Raw genomic sequence first — 21,668 nt, 5'->3', positions numbered from 1 at the left:
TTTAACTTTAGGAGGTCAAAAGCAGTGGATTCTGAACAGGATGGAAAAAAGATGAAAATGGCGAAAGTTAATAATTGAAGGGGTGCGAAAGCGGAGAGGGATGTGAGAAATTGAGGGGGTAGTTAATATGAAAAGGACAAAGAGTCAGTGGTGATGTGGTGAAGTGAGCTGAGATGGAGGTAAAAATCAACACTTTGCATTTGCTACCAATTAAAGTTACTTGTCTGATGGATTAATAGATTTAAATATTTCTCAGAAATGTAGTTGCGTGATCTGACCTGACTCCACTCAACTGTGTCGACTGCAAATTTACAGCTTTATAACCTGTTATAACTCCGATCATTTGTTAAATCACCAACAAAGATCCAATTACTGATGTCATAGATTATCATAGAATTTACAGTGCAGAAGGAGGCCATTCGGCCCATCGAGTCTGCACCGGCTCTTGGAAAGAGCACACTACCCAAGGTCAACACCTCCACCCTATCCCCATAACCCAGTAACCCCACCCAACGCTAAGGGCAATTTTGGACACTAAGGGCAATTTATCATGGCCAATCCACCTAACCTGCACATCTTTGGACTGTGGGAGAAAACCGGAGCACCCGGAGGAAACCCATGCACACACGGGAAGGATGTGCAGATTCCGCAGACAGTGACCCAAGCCGGAATCGAACCTGGGACCCTGGAGCTGTGAAGCAATTGTGCTATCCACAATGCTACCGTGCTGCCCCGAAATGTCCACAGAACTGTATTCCACTCAGCACCGCTGCCCTATCTGACATTATAGCTCTCATGGGGATTCTGTGTTTCCTATTTCTAATTCCATTACTTATCCAGCCCCAGCTTCACCTTGGCTGTCAAAGTTTTTCAAAGTTCAATAGTTTATCATAAGAATTTCTACAGTATATTTTATTCCTCCAACGAGGTTGAGAAGACACATCAAAGACAAATGTTCTCTTCTAAGTTAATGTTGTTGTTCATAAAATGATGACGGCGCCGATATTGCTCCAACCCACTCCTTAATATAACTCCAGTTATTTACTTGGTGGTGACGTAGGGCTGATGATGCTGGTGTCACCTGGGTCCAATTTGTTCTCCCTTTGAAATATATGTAGGCACTGGATGATCATACAAAAGAACAAAGAACAAAGAAATGTACAGCACAGGAACAGGCCCTTCGGCCCTCCAAGCCCGTGCCGACCATGCTGCCCGACTAAACTACGATCTTCTACACTTCCTGGGTCCGTATCCCTCTATTCCCATCCTATTCATGTATTTGTCAAGATGTCCCTTAAATGTCACTATCGTCCCTGCTTCCACCACCTCCTCCGGCAGCGAGTTCCAGGCACCCACTACCCTCTGTGTAAAAAAACTTGCCTCGTACATCTACTATAAACCTTGCCCCTCTCACCTTAAACCTATGCCCCCTAGTAATTGACCCCTCTACCCGGGGAAAAGCCTCTGACTATCCACTCTGTCTATGCCCCTCAATTTTGTAGACCTCTATCAGGTCGCCCCTCAACCTCCATCGTTCCAGTGAGAACAAACCGAGTTTATTCAACCGCTCCTCATAGCTAATGCCCTCCATACCAGGCAACATTCGGGTAAATCTCTTCTGCACCCTCTCTAAAGCCTCCACATCCTTCTGGTAATGTGGTGACCAGAATTGAACACTATACTCCAAGTGTGGCCTAACTAAGGTTCTATACAGCTGCAACATGACTTGCCAATTCTTATACTTAATGCCCCGGCCAATGAAGGCAAGCATGTCCTATGCCTTCTTGACTACCTTCTCCACCTGTGTTGCCCCTTTCAGTGACCTGAGGACCTGTACTCCTAGATCTCTCTGACTTTCAATACTCTTGAGGGTTCTACCATTCACTGTATATTCCCTACCTGCATTAGACCTTCCAAAATGCATTACCTCACATTTGTCTGGATTAAACTCCATCTGCCATCTCTCCGCCCAAGTCTCCAAACAATCTAAATCCTGCTGTATACTCTGACAATCCTCATCGCTATCCGCAATTCCACCAACCTTTGTGTCGTCTGCAAACTTACTAATCAGACCAGTTATGTTTTCCTCCAAATCATTTATATATACTACAAACAACAAAGGTCCCAGCACTGATCCCTGTGGAACACCACTGGCCATAGCTCTCCAATTAGAAAAGCATCCTTCCATTGCTACTCTCTGCCTTCTATGACCTAGCCAGTTCTGTATCCACCTTGCCAGCTCACCCCTGATCCCGTGTGACTTCACCTTTTGTACTAGTCTACCAAGAGGGACCTTGTCAAAGGCCTTACTGAAGTCCATATAGACAACATCCACTGCCCTACCTGCATCAATCATACTTTGTGACCTCCTCGAAAAACTCTATCAAGTTAGTGAGACACGACCTCCCCTTCACAAAACCATGCTGCCTCTCAATAATACGCACATTTGCTTCCAAATGGGAGTAGATCCTGTCTCAAAGAATTCTCTCCAGTAATTTCCCTACCACTGAAGTAAGGCTCACTGGCCTGTAGTTCCCTGGATTATCCTTGCTACCCTTCTTAAACAGAGGAACAACATTGGCTATTCTCCAGTCCTCCGGGACATCACCTGAAGACAGTGAGGATCCAAAGATTTCTGTCAAGGCCTCAGCAATTTCCTCTCCAGCCTCCTTCAGTATTCTGGGGTAGATCCCATCAGGCCCTGGGGACTTATCTACCTTAATATTTTTTAAGACGCCCAACACCTTGTCTTTTTGGATCTCAATGTGACCCAGGCTATCTACACACCCTTCTCCAGACTCAACATCTACCAATTTCTTCTCTTTGGTGAATACTGATGCAAAGTATTCATTTAGTACCTCGCCCATTTCCTCTGGCTCCACACATAGATTCCCTTGCCTATCCTTCAGTGGGCCAACCCTTTCCCTGGCTACCCTCTTGCTTTTTATGCACGTGTAAAAAGCCTTGGGATTTTCCTTAACCCTATTTGCCAATGACTTTTCGTGACCCCTTCTAGCCCTCCTGACTCCTTGCTTAAGTTCCTTCCTACTTTCTTTACATTCCACACAGGCTTCGTCTGTTCCCAGCCTTTTAGTCCTGACAAATGCCTCCTTTTTCTTTTTGACGAGGCCTACAATATCTCTCGTTATCCAAGGTTCCTGAAAATTGCCGTATTTATCCTTCTTCCTCACAGGAACATGCCGGTCCTGAATTCCTTTCTCTGACACTTGAAAGCCTCCCACATGTCAGATGTTGATTTGCCCTCAAACATCCGCCCCCAATCTAGGTTCTTCAGTTCCCGCCTAATATTGTTAGAATTAGCCTTCCCCCAATTTGGCACATTCACCCTAGGACCACTCTTCTCCTTGTCCACCAGCACTTTAAAACTTACTGAATTGTGGTCACTGTTCCCGAAATGCTCCCCTACTGAAACTTCTACCACCTGGCCGGGCTCATTCCCCAATACCAGGTCCAGTACCGCCCCTTCCCTACTTGGACTCTCTGCATATTGTTTTAGGAAGCCCTCCTGGATGCTCCTTACAAACTCTGCCCCGTCTAAGCCCCTGGCACTAAGTGAGTCCCAGTCAATATTGGGGAAGTTGAAGTCTCCCATCACCACAATCCTGTTGTTTTTACTCTTTTCCAAAATCTGTCTACCTACCTGCTCCTCTATCTCCCGCTGGCTGTTGGGAGGCCTGTAGTAAACCCCCAACATTGTGACTGCACCCTTCTTATTCCTGATCTCTAACCATATAGCCTCTCTGCCCTCTGAGGTGTCCTCCCGTAGTACAGCTGTGATATTCTCCCTAACCAGTAGCGCAACTCCGCCACCCCTTTTACATCCCCCTCTATCCCGCCTGAAACATCTAAATCCTGGAACGTTTAGCTGCCAATCCTGCCCTTCCCTCAACCAGGTCTCTGTAATGGCAACAACATCATAGTTCCAAGTACTAATCCAAGCTCTATGTTCATCTGCCTTACCCGTAATACTTCTTGCATTAAAACATATGCACTTCAGGCCACCAGACCCACTGTGTTCAGCAACTTCTCCCTGTCTGCTCTGCCTCAGAGCCACACTGTCCCTATTCCCTAGTTCTCCCTCAATGCTCTCACCTTCTGACCTATTGCTCCCGTGCCCACCCCCCTGCCATACTAGTTTAAACCCTCCTGTGTGACACTAGCAAACCTCGCGGCCAGGATATTTATGCCCCCCCAGTTTAGATGCATGTCTTGAATCCTGCAGAACATCTGCGCCCAATGAATCTTTCACCATTCTGACCAGTACTCTGCAAAATTCCCCCTTAATTCAGTTCAGGATTTCTGCCATTTGTTCTAACACTTTCATTAGTTCCAGTCCTGATTCATCAAGTAGCTGGTCCTTAATGATTTCAAGATATTTATCGTGCACAATAATTTGATTGCGAACTGGTATTTTTCCTCTCTGGTGAGCACCTCTAATAATTTAGTGACTTTCGCTTTTGCCTTCACTGATCATGCACATCCATTGTGCGTGGAACCAAACAGAAGAAAGAAACATGCAGCACAGAAGGGCCACTGCATCTGCACCGCCTCTTTGACGGAGCTACCCAGTAAATCCTACTCCCCTGCTGCCCTGCAAAGGTTTATTTTCAAGTATCTATCCAGTTTCCTCCTAAATGTAGTTAGGAACTAAATATAGTTTTAAGTAAGGCATACTTGTATGGGTATGAGGAACAATATAGAGTTTTAAGTTTAATTTATATTATTTTATTTGTGTGCTAAGAATGGGGAGAACCTGTGTTTGGTTTCATTTTAGAATATCTCTGGGCCCTGTTTGTTTATGTGCATTTTTAATGATGTTTTATGACTCCTGAAGAGAAGAGATGGGTTACCAAGGGGTTAGTAGTTTAGGGAGGTTAAAACAAACACAAGAAATAGAAAAGGATGTGTTGTCTAGCAACAGGGGATCAAGAACAAAGACCCACACAGAAACAAGGAAAGCAGTTTTAGTTTCAGTTGGTATGGATATACCATAGAGTGAAGACAGAAAGATCTAAGATTTTCCCTAGCTGAAATTGATGCCGGACAGCTGAAGAAATGGAAGGCACTCGTATGTATTGCTCTAAAGTGAAAGTAATTGTTAATTTAAAGTGGGTTTTCTGGATCTCATGGGAGATGCCAATGGTGGAAGGATTTCTAATGAATGTTCAGAATTCTTCTGGAAAAGAGGCCTCTTTGCAGCTGAATCAGCTCTACCCCAGTGCTGAAGCAGTGACACCTCTTCACTGGAGTGGTGGTCTATAAGTACATTGCTGGGATTAAAGAATAGCTTGAGTTTGAATATTTATTTCTCCTGTGTTGAAACCGTTTCACCCTTTTTTGTTGTCTAGTGTAATATGGCTGGCGTTTCTTGTTTAATAAATGTTTTATCTTTGTATTTAAAAGTCAACAGCAGACTCCTGAGAATCTGTTCAGTAGATACCTTCCACGGTTTCTCCTCGGGTTACTGACCCTCCTGCCAGTTGCAATAGTTTCTTCTTATTGACTATGAAAACCATTCACAATTTCAAACATCTCTAACCTCTGCCCAATGGAGAGCAATTCTAGCGGGCACGTGCTCCAAGATGAGATCCATGTTCATGTTGATTGTAGAGGAGGATCTAAATGATGTGGCAGTTAGAAAAGAGAGTTTGAGAGCAGTGGGTGGGAAATGGGCCACACGCATTCCGGGAAAACCTCTACAACGTGCAGCCAAAATCCTTTACTGTGGAGCGACTTGAGGAGCTTGTGTTACAAAATTACTCATTTATTAAAATGCTGTTATTTTAGTGTCATTAACGGACCCCAAGCTAGTAAGGTTATTGATTGGATAAGTGCACACAGGTTTGTTCTGAGGGTGCCTTTCGGCCTGGTTGGAGCATCATTTTATTTTTGGATTTAGTGATATTTTACAGAGAATTGCCGAATTAGATGCTTTCCAAGAATGGCATTCGGCTTCAATGCTATTGTTTTTCCAAATTATGCGCTTTTTAGATCACAGAACTTTTAAGGTGCAGAAAAAGAAAAAGGCCATTCTGCCCATCCTGTCTGCACCAACCCCCCCCCCCCCCCCCCCCCCCCAATTGAGCAGCCCACTTTAATGCCATTCTTCATTGTGTCTCCCTGTAACCCCTTTCCGATAACTGTCTAATTCTCTTTCTAATGCCTCGATTGCGCTCCCTCCATCGGCTGCGCATTCTGGACTTTAGCCACTTGCTACATGAAAAGGTTGCTTCTCATTTCGTTTTTGATTCTTTTGTCAGTTCCTTTATATTTCTCCCCCCCCCCCCCCCCCCCCCCCCCCCGATTCCTGACCCTTTCACCAACAGTTTCTCCCCTATTTACTCTGTCCAGACCCCTCATGATTTTGAATAGGTCTTGGTCATTAATATATATCAGGAAAAGCAAGAGTCCCAACACTGACTCCCTGGGAACTCCACTACAAAACTTCCCTTGCCTGAGAAACATCCATTCACCACTACTCTCTCTATCCTTCCACTGAGCCAATTTTGCTTCCATGTTGCTATCGTCCATCTTGTTCCATGAGCTCACAAATCTGTTGTGTGGCACATGCCTTTTGCAAGTTCATGTGCATCACATCAGCAGCATTGCCCTCATCAACTCTGTCTGTTATCTCTTTTGAAAACAAATTCTGGCAAGTTAGTTAAACATGATTTTCCCTGAAGAAATCTATGCTGGCTTTCCTTAATTAACCCACATCTGACTATTAATTTTGTGCCACATTATTGTTTCCCAAAGTTTCACACCATCGAAGTGGCCTGTTGTTCGTGGCTTATCTTGGATTATCTTTTCCTTTTTTGAACAAGAGTGTAACATTTGCCATTCCTCACTCCCCTGGCATCACCCACGAATGTAAGGAAGACTGGAGGAAGATATGCCAACTAGAAATTCAGATAGTCTAGCTTATTGGGGTGATTGAATCTAAACTGCACAGGTATGTGTTCCAACAGAGTGCAGTTGTTTACAAATCTTCTGCGTACTTATTGAAATTGCCACCAAGGAGAGCAGTTCTTACATCAATGCCTTTTTGGCTGTTATTCAAGAGTCATTCAGTGCATGTGCGAAAGTTGGCATTCATCATTAAAAATTATGTGGCGTTTGATTATTGAGGCAGTTTTCAAACTCTGAGACAGGCAGCAATAAATTTTAAAAGAGCGTGCAATCGCACACGAAACCTTCATCCGATGATTTGCTGCTGTTGCGAGGCCCTGCTTCAATGTGGGACTGCAGACATCTCCACAGGCACTTTCACAGAGACCTCCATTGTTGGGTATAAGCCATGACTTTCACTGTAGGGGAGAGGCAGTTAATCCATGCTGATCCGCCTGCCGTCTCTCAGGCGAGCGCCTTTTCCAACACCGGACACTGCAGCCCGCCACAAGACTCGGCGTGTGGAGCTGAATTTAAATAACCAAGATTGCAATAAGAACCTCTCCCCAAAGTGGGGGTCTACCTGTTTTACCTTCTAAGCTGACACTTGTAGTGCATTTTGAAACCTGGTTAATAGTTCATGAACATGCATCACTTACAGCATTATTTTAAAATAACCTTGGTTGGCGCTTGTTTTAAATTTTCCAAAGATTAGCATAGCTCTCTCCAAAAACAACATTGTGTCACGAGAGAAACCGTATGATTTTTATGTTGAGCTATCATTCTTGATCAGCTTGTGTTTATTGGCGTAGAAGAGCAAGATAAAATGGAGCACAGTCATAATTAGGAACTGAATAGCTTTACCCAATATCTTTATAAAGTACCTGGCATTCTTCTGAATTTCATTTGTGATAATTTTAAAACACTCCCCAAATCTAGGAATCTTAATTATCTTCTTAATACCCACCATTTCAACCAAGCTCATCGCCCCTCCAGTACCTTCTCCTTTGTCTTGGTGTCCATATTTCTGACAATACCTCAGGATGTTTCTCTACCTTAAAGGTGCTATATATGAATATATTGGTGTTAAAAGACCCTAAAGATCTCCCCTCCCAATTACTGCATCAAATTAGATCCAGAATGGTCCCTGAAATAATTCCTAACTTTTATTAGTTTGAACTTGATGGGCCGAATGGTCTCCTTCTGCACTGTAGTGACTCTGAACCTCTTCCCCGTTGTTCTCTCCCAATTTATGTTGAGGTAAAGTTCAAGGGATTTACCTTTTCCATAACATTCATGATCTCTTACATAGCCCTCAACCTTTATGGCTGCTATGATGTGGCGATGCCGGTGTTGGACTGGGATGGGCACAGTAAGAAGTTTTACAACACCAGGTTAAAGTCCAACAGGTTTGTTTGGAATCACTAGTTTTCAGAGGGTAGCTCCTTCATCAGCTTCATGGCTGCTGTGTTGGTGTTAAGTAGTTTTAAAAAGGATGGTGGGGATAGTGATGGGTTGGAATCAGGATGGTAAATACGTCTGAAGTGAGAAATGAAAGCTGGTGTTACCAGTTCAAGGAAAGGGGTGTAGGACCTGAAAGAGGCCACGACAGGTAGATGAAAGTATTGGGTTGAGATCTGGGTTTCCTGCCGCCAGGAGCAAGCTTTACAGAGCTCGGAGACAAACTTGAGTTGCCAGGGAACTGGGCTGCACTGACATTCTGGGTTTGAATGCACAGAATCGCCAAGTCAGTGAAGGAGTTTGGAACGTTGCTACATTACACACAATACCAGACAAACGGACCGTATCATTTCAGGACGACACTAGTCAATCTTAGCCGGTAACTACCATTATACAGCTTTGGATTTCATTCAGATTTTGCTGTTCCTCCAGTTCAGTTTCCCCCTCTACCCTTACTCAGCAGTACATTTTGTCAGTTCAAAACTTGGTAACCAACTTGGTCACATTGGGTTGGTCCAATTCTCCAACTCAGAGAGAGGGAGGAAGCAACCCGGACTATTCTGGAGGGATGCATTGGTTTGGTCAACTGGAGTATAATTAGGAACTGGGCTGCAATAGAATCATGCTGTCTGTCTACACTTCGCGGAAGGTGGAGACGTATTGGCAGCAGTGAGATTTTGGAAACAAAAATGAGCCAAGACATGAATGTATAGCTTTTTCTAACTTGTAAAGGATGTTAGCTGTTTGGAAATTCATTTGTCAAATGAACATGATGGGCTCCGGGAAGAGACGAGGTCCTGCTCTGATTGAAGGTTTACTGGCGCTGCTTTCTGTCTCCAGAAATTTTCACTAAACAGATGGATTGCATCTGCCTGTATACCAGAGTGAAGTACAGTTGTATGATACATTGTCAGATGTGTTGATAAATGGTGTTATGAAGCCATAGGGAGGATTTTATTGAAAATTAACAGGTGTGCACAGCATATATCTCTGGGGGGCATTTAAGATCCAGCCAAGTGATTTGGGCTGTGATACTGTATTTATATTGCGGTGTCTAGCTTTTATTGCTTTTTACAGTATAATGTTTCTGTATTTATGAATATTATAGGAAAGTATTGGAATGTTGCAGTGGGATGAAAAATACAGCGTTTCACTGTACTTAATGAATACTTATTAACCTTTCTTAGAATTAGTCGTAGGTTAATGATTGGTCCTTTACATTATAAATATATTTGGTTATTCCTGTATTGGATATTTAATAAAAACTATTATTATTTTTGCATGCACCCCCCCCCCCCCCCCTTTCCATTCAGTTTTATCCTGGGCACCACAAGATAGGTTCGCAAGTTGCAAAGATCAGAGGGATGTTTATTCTATTGCACCTTTTCAACTTTCAGAACTTGTTAACTTCCCTTTCTATTTCCTGCACTCCTCTCCTACATCAACTTAAGATCATTTATTGCTGCTATCAACGTCAGTCATGAGCACAGACCATCCCCAGGTGGGCAAATTGACCGAAAACTCGGGTCTTTTTTTTGTTTTCTTGTAGAAACTGCAATTATGCTCAGTTTCGTTTTGGAGAATGTTTTTTGGTAGGTATTACCTGTTTAATTGTTTCTTGTAAAATTGTATCATGTCTTTTGAGACCGATGACAGACATGACAAGCGATTGACACACTCTTCTCATTTGTAGTCTATAAAATCTGGTGAAGTTTCAGGAAAGGACACAAAAAAAAACGGAGACCGTGCACAGCTGCTAATGTTACTGAGGCCAAATAGCTGATGTAAATTCAAGAAAGAGAAAGAAGTAATTCTGACATGTGACAAGAGCACTAAATTATATGTTCTTGCTGTGAAATATAACTATCAGTCAGAGATCCGGTACCTTTTCAAAAATTGAAAAGTAATTGGTGAATTGCGCATTCTGTTTTCACTGATAAAGACTTTTCTTACCCGTTGCACGTTTGCTGCAGAATGTTTCCCAGCCTTCCCCCTTTACCTCAGACCGTGAGCTTACCTACGGACAGAGGCCTTGGTCTCTTTGGAGAGCTTGCCATCCCTATTAAGAAATCTACGATAGTTACGCAAAGGACTTTTAATTTAGCACTAAGATTCATTCATCAAACATGCCCGATCTCTCATAAATCCCATTCTCCCTAATTGGCAATAGTGAGGTTCCTGTGGCCTGGAGGACACAACTGGTGCCTTGTGCCTATCCTGTACTACAACAGTGACCACACCGCAGCGGTACTTCATTGGCTGTTGAAGCACTGTGGGACTTCCTGTGGCCATCAAATACCCATATAAATGCAAATCGATCTTTCTTTGAAATCCCATGTGTAACCACTGGAGGCCACATATAAATGGCCATTACTCTCCATCTCCCTTCAGGTAAAGGCCCTTGTTGGTTGGCCCTTGGGGAATGTGCCTGTATGGTTTCCTGTGACTATTATCTAACTGCCTTTGTCTTTCATCAATAAACCCCTTTGTTTTTTGTTTTTTTTAAATAAATTTATTCTCCTCCTTTTTCACATTTTCTCCCACATTTACATCCATCAACAATAAACAATAATCAGCAAGATATGTCAGTCCCCATAATAACAACAATCCCATCTACCTACCAACCCCCAAACCTCAACCCGCATGTTTACATAAACAAATGGCAAAAAGGAATCAGGGATTACCCGTAGTCACCCTTAATCTTACACAGCTACGCCCCCCCCCCCCCCCCCCCCCCCCCCCAACGCCAGGTCTCCAGCTCCTCCCGTCCACTGCCTCTTGTAAAACTCCTGCTCCCAACCTCGGTTCCTTCCCCCCAACTTTCCACCCCGGCTAGACCACTCGGACCCTGTTCTGCCAGGCTCCGATGGCCGCAGCCCCTCCCCCCACCTCACTCCCGTTCACTGGCCAGCACACACCGGCCAGCGTGGAGGCCCCCGCCCGGGTCCCTTTCCCACTTGCCCGGCCCTAGGAAAGCCCAAAGATCCCCTTTTAGCACACAAACCCCGCGTATCCACCTACCCCCCCAAAGAACTCTCATTTCGAGTGAAAGTCCCGTCCCTTCCCTTGTCCAAATATATACCACATTGGCTCCTTTAATCTCTACACCCGCGCGCAGTGATACAAAAAAGAACAAAATACAGTCATGAGGTTACATCGGCACAACATGGCCATTCCTCAGTTTGTCAGTTCTGCCACAGTCCTTCTGCTTTCGCAAACTCCTCCGCTGCTTCTGCCGTTCCAAAATAAAAGTCCCTGAGCTTGTAAGTCACCCTCAGCTTCGCTGGATATACAATGCCGCACCGCACCTTGCTAATGTACAGTGCCCTCTTCACCCGGTTGAAGGCAGCCCGCCTCCTTGCCAGCTCCACCGTAAAGTCCTGGTATACACGTATACCAGCTCCAGCCCACTGCACCACCCGCTACTGCTTGGCCCAGCTCAGGACCTTCTCCTTCACACTGTACCTACGGAAGCACAGAGTCACTGCCCTTGGCGGCTCACTCGCCTTTGGTACAGGCCTCCACAACCGATGAGCCCGATCCAGTTCATATCGGGAGGGATCCTCCCCCTCCCCCAATAGTTTTGCCAGCATCGCGGCAAAGTACTCAGTCAGCTTCGGTCCTTCAACTCCTTCGGGCAGCCCCACAATCCTCAAATTCTGTCGCCTGGATCTGTTTTCCAGGTCTTCCATTTTTCCTCGCAGATCCTTGTTAGTATCCATCACCTTCCGCATCTCTTTCCCCATCGAGGCAAGTTGATCACCGTGCTGCAATAACGTCTCCTCCACTTCCTTCAGCGCCTCCCCTTGCTCTCGCACCTCCGCCACTGCGCTCGCCACCTCCGTCCTCACCTGGGAAACCGCCTCCTCCACCAGCGCACTCAACCTCCCTCATCTCCTTCCTCACCGTCTCCATGCATTTCGCAATCTGCGCCAACTGCTTTTCAAATTCCGCAGCCATCACCTTAGTTATTTCTTCAGCCGTAAGCAGTGCGGCCTCCCCTGGTGCTCCAGCCTCCATTTTTCCTGGTGACCCCGCGGTGACCTTTCCACTCCCCGACGGACCTCCAGCTGTTTTTTTTTTCGGCCGTTTTTTTGCTCACCCTCGACATTTTTCTCTGTGCCTTTTTTCCTCCTGTGTCTTCACTGTGCCTCCTCCGTGCCTTCTCCCTTCTTCTGTCGCCTCCGCGGACCCTGGGACCGGGCTTAAAGCCCCGAAAATGCCGTTGCCGACCGGGAGCCCTCCATTGTGCGGCCGCCTCCCGCCCGCCGTCACCGGAAGTGTAATAAACCCCTTTGTTAACTGCTGGAAGCCGCCGGTGTCTGTCCCGAGCCACCACATTGGCAACCAGGTCAAAGTTTTTGATCACAGCTGACAGTCGTCGTGAATCAGGGGTGGGGAGGGGGTGAAGGAACGGCTGAGGAAGAGAAGCTCCAGCAAGAGTATCAATCATTTAAACCATGAATGGAAACGCCTGTCATTGGGCAACGAGGCCCATTTGACTAAGGGGCTGAGGATTAGAGTCAGTACATCGAACGGCTCCAGTTCTTTACCACAAACTAGATCACAGGTGAGGACAAGCAGAAGGTGATACTTTTGACAGTTTGTGGGCCCCAGACCTACCATTTGATTAAGAACCTCGCATCCCCAGAGGCACCCAATTCTAAGACCTTTGACCAGATAGTGAAATCGGTAAAAGACCATTACAACTCGACTCCCTCTATCCGCCAAGGCTATAAGTTTAACTCTGCAGTGAGGGTCCATGAAGAATATGTCTCGGCCTTCATAGCCAGGCTTGCCAGCTTGCTGAGCACTGTGTTTGGGACTTTGCTTAACAACATGTTGCATGACCGGCTGGTTTGTGGAATCCGTATCCTTAATATCCAGAAGAAGCTTCTGGCTGAGACCACAGTTATGTTGGAAAAAGCGATCGAGATAGCTCACGCCATGGAGTGCGCCGCAAAAAGCGCCACTGAGCTTCAAAGCGTGACTGAAGGGAAGGTTAATCAAGTATGGAGCGGTACGGTCGCAAGGTCTGCAGTATGATCAACAGGCACAGCTCCGAGCGAGAGATAGTCCTCAGGACAGGACCGGAGCCCAAGGAGTGGGAAGGAATTGGGGAATCAAACCCCAAATGAAAAATGAAATGAAAATCGCTTATTGTCACAAGTAGGCTTCAATGAAGTTACTGTGAAAAGCCCCTAGTCGCCACATTCCGGCGCCTGTTCGGGGAGGCTGGTACGGGAATTGAACCGTGCTGCTGGCCTGCCTTGGTTTTCTTTAAAAGCCAGCGATTTAGCCCAGTGAGCTAAACCAGCAAATCTGACGTGGGCTGCTATTGGTGCGCGGGGGGACCATCCCCAGGAGACCTGCCATGTTCGGGAGTTCATGTGCTTCCGTTGCAACCGAAGGGGGTACATTCGTGCCAGGCAAAGCGCGCCAATGCAAAAAAACATCAGTCCACCGCTCCACTGAACACAGTGGAGAACAGCTCTGAAGAAGATATGCAATGAATGCATCAGTTGAATGCAGTCCAGTTGAATAAGACAGCTCCAATTGAAATTATCTTAAGAATAAGTGGTAGACACCTTAAAATGGAAGTTGGCACCAGGACTGCAGTGACCATAGTGGGTGAGCAGAGATTCCAGCATCTCCATGCAGAGCTTAGAAGAGTTTAAGTTTAAGCTTGAAAAGTACCACAGCCAAGCCTTCGACATACACTGGGGGATTTTGAAGATCCTCGGAACAGCCAAGACCCAGAGGCGTACAGAGGGTAGGAGGCCAATCTGCCTTTGTTTGGCGTTGAAGGACTCCGCCCAGCCCGTTGGGAAGAGACTGGTTTCAGAACGTTTGGCTCAACTGGCTGGGAATCCTAAAAATGTCTGACCGCATCCTACTAAGAGTCTTAAGGAGGTATGAAGACGTCTTCCGCAAAGAATTGGGCCAGATTAAGGGTGTAAAAACCAAGATAGATGTCAATCCGGATTCGACACCTAGGTTTTCAGAACCAGACCAGTGCTACAGGCATTGCATCAGAGGGTTGAAGCAGAACTAAAGTGTTTGGAAAAGCTGAGGATAATCAAACCTGTTCGGTTTTCAGAGTGGGCGGCGACGATAATTCCTGTCCACCGGTTGATCAGGATTTGTGGGATGATAAATCAAGCTGCCCGAGTTGATCGGTATCCGGTTCCCTGAATTGAAGACGTCTACACCAAGCTTGTGGGTAGGCTTTTAGCGGAGACATTGGGCATACCTAGGATTTCACGTTGATGTGACAGGGTTGCACCCATTGGAAGAAAAGGCCAATGCGAGATGACCCAGCACCCAAATACGTCAGTAAGCTTAAGACCTTCCTCAGTATAGTCAGTTACTATGGAAGGTTTATTTTTAATTTAGTCACAACATTGGCACCAGTACACCAATTGTTATGGAGGAATCAGTGGTGGCAATGGAGGGGGACCTCGAGAGAAACCCTTCTGAGTTGTGAAGCAAGTATTACGGTTGTCAAATCTCTCGGTGCATTTGATCCGGGGAAACCAATCGTGCTGACATGTGACATGTCCCCTTACAGTTTTATCCCACAAAAGGGTAGATGGTGCCTTTGCGTCAAGGACCCTTTCTGAAGCAGAATGAAACTATGCCCAGATTGAGAAGCGATTACATTCATTGTGAAGAAATTCCACCAGTATGTGTGCAGTTGACGGTTTGACATAATGACCGACCACAAGCCATTACTGGACCTGTTAAAGGAAGATCAGCCCATACCACCCACACCTCGGCAAGGGTGTGGCATTGGACCCTGCTGTTGGTGGCTTTCAACCATGCTTTTTGCACCAGCCTGGGGCACAAATTGCAAATGTGAATGCTTTAGGTCACCCTACATGTCCTAGACACCCTGCTAGTGTCCCCAGACACCCTGCTAGTGTCCCCAGACACCCTGCTAGTGTCCCCAGACACCCTGCTAGTGTCCCCAGACACCCTGCTAGTGTCCCCAGACACCCTGCTAGTGTCCCCAGACACCCTGCTAGTGTCCCCAGACACCCAGCTAGTGTCCCCAGACACCCAGCTAGTGTCCCCAGACACCCAGCTAGTGTCCCCAGACACCCAGCTAGTGTCCCCAGACACCCAGCTAGTGTCCCCAGACACCCAGCTAGTGTCCCCAGACACCCAGCTAGTGTCCCCAGACACCCTGCTAGTGTCCCCAGACACCCTGCTAGTGTCCCCAGACATCCTGCTAGTGTCCCCAGACACCCCGCTAGTGTCCCCAGACACCCTGCTAGTGTCCCCAGACACCCTGCTAGTGTCCCCAGACACCCTGCTAGTGTCCCCAGACACCCTGCTAGTGTGCCCAGACACCCTGCTAGTGTGCCCAGACACCCTGCTAGTGTGCCCAGACACCCTGCTAGTGTGCCCAGACACCCTGCTAGTGTGCCCAGACACCCTGCTAGTGTGCCCAGACACCCTGCTAGTGTGCCCAGACACCCTGCTAGTGTGCCCAGACACCCTGCTAGTGTCCCCAGGGCACATCTGCAGCTGGACCAAATTATTTCAAAGGTCAAAACAATAATACAGTCTGGCTGGCGTTACAAGAAGTCCAAACAGCTGAGGCCCTACTTCACTCTTCAAGATGAGTTGACAAGTGAAGAATATGTGATTCTTTGGGGATCACAGGTGGTCGTCCCACCTCCGGCCAGGGGACCGCTCCTTCAAGAGTTGCACCGTGCCCACCCAGTGCAAACAAAGATGAAGATGTTGGTGCAGAGTTACGCCCGGTGGCCAGGCCTAGACAAAGCCATTGAAGAACTAGTACAACAGTGCCACCCTTGTCAAACGTAGCAATCTCTGCCTTTCTTCGCCCTTGGAAATAGCCAGGTTGCTCATGAACCAGAGACCACATTGATTATGCGGGCCCGTTCCTGGGCAAGATGTTTTTGGCGCTGGTAGATGCCCACTTGTGACTTTCCGTTCAGGAGATGGAACCGCTACCTTGGTGGACACGGTAGATGCCTTGCTCCACAGACAACGTGACTGGCTCGTGGCCAATCGCGTGGGAGCACGCAAAACACGGCCAATGGGGAGTTTGCGTGGGGCCCTGGGAGCAGGACCCGGGAGCTGAAGTGTAAAGACCTGTGTATAGTGTTCAGTGCCTGTTACCCAACTGCCTTTGTCTTTCATCAATAAACCCCTTTGTTTCCTACTGGAAGTCTCCAGTGTCCGTCTCGAGTCACCACACTTACCATTCTACATGAGATTATAAGAATTCCCAGTAGTGTCTTACTGACTGACTATATTCTTCCCAAGTTAATTGACATGGGCAAACGTGCAAATCTTCTAAGATTTGGGATCTTAGTCACGAATCATTAGTGGAAATGACACATCTTCTCTTCATTAGACAATCCATTGCCAGCCAATTACTGTCCATGTGTATTGCTGAGTTACAGCGTTGCCAAGCAAATGGAGTTGGCATTTACAGGAATGTGCAGGGGTGGACTTAATGAAAGTAGTGATGGATGTCATGTCTGGCACAAGTTTGTTAAATTAAATATTAAATCTTTAGAAGTTGAGTTCATTTTTCATCTTCAGCCCAGTCACCTTCTGCTGCTTCACCAGTGCCCTTTCCATTATCCTAACCGTGTTAGCTGATGATTCTGCACCCTTCAGTTACCCTCTCAACTCCTACCACAATGGAGCCTCAGAAGATGCAGTGCTGCATTCAGGCTTGACTCACAAGTGACAGATAACATTCTCGCCATTTCAAGAGCCAGACAGTGACTATATCCAACGAGAGATGACCTAGTCACCTGCCTTTTACGGCACCAGCATCGCCAAATCCGCCCATCGCCAACGTCTTGGGGAATTAAATCTACCTGGCTGCATTGGAATAGAAGTAGGGCAGAGGCTGGGTATCCTGCAGCATGTCATTCAGTACCCGTCTGGGTGGGAGCAGATGTGACAACATTCGAGAAACCCTGCTCACTGTCCCTGCCACTGAACTCAATATCCATCCCCTCTATCGCCAACGTTACCTGGCTGCAATATGAGCCATGTTTAGAACATGCTGTAACAATGTGCGATGGTTAACAGCATTTTCAGTCCCTAACCTCTGCCATTGAAAAGCCAGAGGAGCAGCAATGTCATAGGAATCCATCGCCTCCAGGTCACGCAACATCCAGCTTTGGACATCTGTAATTGTTCCTTTATCACTTTTCAAATAGGACAGTGTAAAAGCTGCACACAATTTTTAAGAATTTAGCTTGGGGGAATTCTTCAAGTGTATAACAAAAAGAAACAGTTACAATCATAGAATCCCCACAGTGCAGAAGGAGAGCATTCGGCCCTTCAATTCTGCACCGACCCTCTCAAAGAGCACCCTACCTAAGCCCACATCTCCGCCCTATATCCACCTAACCTTTTGGACACTAAGGTGCAATTTATCGTGACCAATGCACCAAACCTGCACATCTTTGGACTGTGGGAGGAAACCGGAGCACCCGGAGAAAACCCACGAAGACACTGGGAAGAATGTGCAGACTCCACACAGTCAGTCACCCGAGGCTGGAATCGGACCTGGATCCCTGGTGCTGAGAGACAGCAGTGCTAACCACTGTGCCACCATGCTCCCCTGACATCCACAAGATTGTACTTTGTGCATGTACCATCAATAACTTTGACTTTACATCTCGCCAAAAGTAGCACGTGCCTAAATTATGCAGCACTAGCTACAGACGGTAACTCGTGTATTCTTTTATTCCATGATTGGTTTTCAATCTGTGGTGTTTGGGAGATCCCACAGCTTTTTCCTAGCACTCCAACCAGGCACTGAGCGGAGTGAAAATCACGCCCATCCGTTGCAAGATACTGAACGCTCTACATACAATACCCAATGTTACTCCGATTCCTCTGGTTTTCCCCCAGTAACCTCATTGCAGTGTTAATGTAAGCCTACTTGTGACACTAATAAAGATTATTGTTATTAATTATTGCTTCTTTGTTTTTTTAAAAATCCAAACCCATCAAGTTAGCAGTAGTTGCTGTCGCTTCTATTCCATGCTCCCCAAAATGCTTTGGTGCTGCGGGATAGCATTCTGTTGGTTTCTCTTCCTGGATAGCTCAAGAAATGGAAAGGTTTGACTTGTGCCAACAGCTGTATTGGCAAGAGGGTAAATCAGAAATGAAAGAGAGATGTGTGGAGAGTCCTGGATGAACCAATTTGGCATGTATCGTACACATTTAAAAATCATCCAGGGATAAATTAATCTACTGTTTCCGGATGGTGAATTTTGCAAAGTTTCCATTCCTTAGTTTGAATGTTGTTATTTGGTGACTCATCCGTAGGCACAGAATCAGCTTTCTCATTGAATCTGTTCGACGTCTCCACCACCACCATAACCAAACAGCCCAATAACTGCTTGTCCAAATCAAGGTTTGAATCAAAACTTCCTCTCATCTAGCCTAATGGCTTCCAAACTCTTAAAGGACACTTTTACAAATGGATTAGGAATCCTGGATATCTTAACTGTTTTAAATGATATAGGAGGAAATGTGTCATTTTAATTTCATATTGTTGTGTATTAATAGAATTCGCTACTTTCTCACAGTAGAACTTACAAAACAGAACAGTGAAAAATGAAATGAAAATCGCTTATTGTCACAAGTAGGCTTCAAATGAAGTTACTGTGAAAAGCCCCTAGTCGCAACATTCCGGCGCCTGTTCAGGGAGGCTGGTACGGGCCCTTCGGCCCACGATGTTGTGCCGACCATTTATCCTAATCTAAGATAACCTAACCTACACCCCTTCAATTTACTGCCTGTCCAAGAGTCGCTTGAATGTCCCTAATGACTCTGACTCCACCATCTCTGCTGGCAGTGAATTCCACACACACCCCGCTCTCTGTGTAAAGAACCTACCTCTGACATCTCCCCTATACCTTCCTCCAATCGCCTTAAAATTATGTCCCCTCATTGTGGTGATATACATCACTGTAAGTACACAAAGGGTTAATGTACATACACTACACCTAGCTAGACACTAGAGGGAGCACCAGAGACATAACACAGACAGTCAACCAATAAGTCGGTAAGATAGGACTCGACCAATGGGCAGTCACCATACACATAGAGGTGACACTACCACAGAAGGGCATTACACCAACCCATATAAAAGGACACATCACACGTGCTCAGTCTCTTTCCAGTGGAGACTCTCAGTGAGTACAGACACAGGGTTGATTGAACATCACACCCACCACGTGGATTGTAGCAGACTGGTTAGTCAGTCTGAGTAGCTATAGCAGGAGTAACAGTAGCGTCGAATCCAAGTAGGAGAATCGTTAACTGTAATAAATGTGTTAAAGCTATCTCCAAGTCTGACCTTCCTTTGTCAGGATGCACATCAAGGAAGCAGCTTATGCGACGTCAAGAGCATAACAAAACACTCGTGACAGCCATTTCCGCCCTGGGGAAAAGTCTCTGGCTATCCACTCTATCCATGCCTCTCATCACCTTGTACACCTCTATCAAGTCACCTCTCTTCCTTCTTCGCTCCAATGAGAAACGCCCTAGCTTCCTCAACCTTTCTTCATAAGACATGCCCCCCAGTCCAGGCAGCATCCTGGTAAATCTCCTCTGCACCCTCTCCAAAACATCCACATCCTTCCTATAATGAGGCGACCAGAACTGGACACACTATTCCAAGTGTGGTCTAACCAGGGTTTTATAAAGCTGCAGCAAAACATCGTGACTCTTAATCTCAATCCCCCTGTTAATGAAAGCCAACAAAACATACGCCTTATTAGGGCAGCACGGTAGCATTGTGAATAGCACAACTGCTTCACAGCTCCAGGGTCCCAGGTTCAATTCCGGCTTGGGTCACTGTCTGTGCGGAGTCTGCACATCCTCCCCGTGTCTGCGTGGGTTTCCTCCGGGTGCTCCGGTTCCCTCCCACAGTCCAAAGATGTGCAGGTTAGGTGGATTGGCCATGATAAAGTGCCCTTAGTGTCCAAAATTGCCCTTAGTGTTGGGTGGGGTTACCGGGTTGTGGGGATGGGGTGGAGGTGTTCACCTCGGGTGGGGTGCTCTTTCCAAGAGCCGGTGCAGACTCAATGGGCTGAATGGCCTCCTTCTGCACTGTAAATTCTATGAAATTAACAACCCTATCAACCTGGGTGGCATCTTTGTGGGATCTATGTACATGGACCCCAAGAACCTTCTGTTCCTCCACACTTCCAAGAATCCTGCCTTTAACCCTGTATTCAGCATTCAAATCCGAGTTTCCAAAATGAATCACTTCACATTTATCCAGGTTGAACTCCATCTGCCACTTCTCAGCCCAGCTCTGCATCCTGTCAATGTCCTGTTGTAACCTGCAACAGCCCTTGACACTATTTACAACTCCACCAACCTTCGTGTCATCGGCAAAGTTATTAACCCACCCTTCCATTTCCTCATCCAAGTCATTTATAAAAACCACAAAGAGCAGGGGTCCCAGAACAGATCCCTGCGGGACACCACTGGTCACCGACCTCCAGGCGGAATACGGAATACTTTCCATCCACTACCACTTGCTGTCTTCTTTCGGCCAGCCAATTCTGTATCCAGACAGCCAAATTACCTTGTATCCCTTTCTTGAACAGGGGAAAAAACATTCGCCTTCCTCCAATCATCCGGTACTACTCCAGTGGAGAGTGAGGACACAAAGATCATCGTCAACGACGCAGCAATCTCCTCCCTCGCTTCCCGTAGTAACCTTGGGTATATCCCATAAGGCCCAGGGAATTTATCTATCCTGATGCTTTTCAAAATTTCCAGCACATCCTCCTTCTTAATATCAACCTGTTCGAGTCTTATTAACCTGGTTCATGTTGTTCTTATGAGCAACAAGGTCCCTCTCTCTAGTGAATACTGAAGCAAAATATTCATTTTGGGTCTCCCCCTTCTCCTCAGACTCTAGGCACAAGTTCCGTCCACTATCCCTGATCGGCCCAACTCTCACTCTGATCATCCTCTTATTTCTCACAAGTGTAGAACGCCTTGGGGTTTTCCCTAATCCTTCCCGCCAGGGCTTTTCCATACCCCCTTCCAGCTCTCCTCAGTCCATTTTTGAGTTCCTTCCTGGCTACCTTGTAACCCTCTAGAACCGAGTCAGATCCTTACTTCCTCAACCTTGATGTCAGCTTCCTTCTTCTTCTTGACTAGAAGCTCCACTTCTCTTGTCATCCAAGGCTCCTTCCTCGTCTCAGTGGGACAAAACTACTCAGCACTCGCAGCAAGTGCTCCTTAAACAATCCCCACATTACTGT

The 21,668-nt window shown here is 46.4% G+C and overlaps 1 protein-coding gene across 1 annotated transcript in view; it reads left to right on the top strand.

Moving 5' to 3' along the window:
- mrpl13 (mitochondrial ribosomal protein L13) overlaps positions 1-21,668 on the top strand; it is a 115,244-nt gene that overhangs the window by 76,825 nt on the left and 16,751 nt on the right. The window lies entirely within an intron of this gene.

This window comes from Scyliorhinus torazame, chromosome 11, assembly GCF_047496885.1.
Source record: "Scyliorhinus torazame isolate Kashiwa2021f chromosome 11, sScyTor2.1, whole genome shotgun sequence".
Taxonomy (NCBI): domain Eukaryota; kingdom Metazoa; phylum Chordata; class Chondrichthyes; order Carcharhiniformes; family Scyliorhinidae; genus Scyliorhinus; species Scyliorhinus torazame.
The sequence above is the reverse complement of the archived record's forward strand: the minus strand, read 5'-3'. Positions and strand labels throughout refer to the sequence as shown.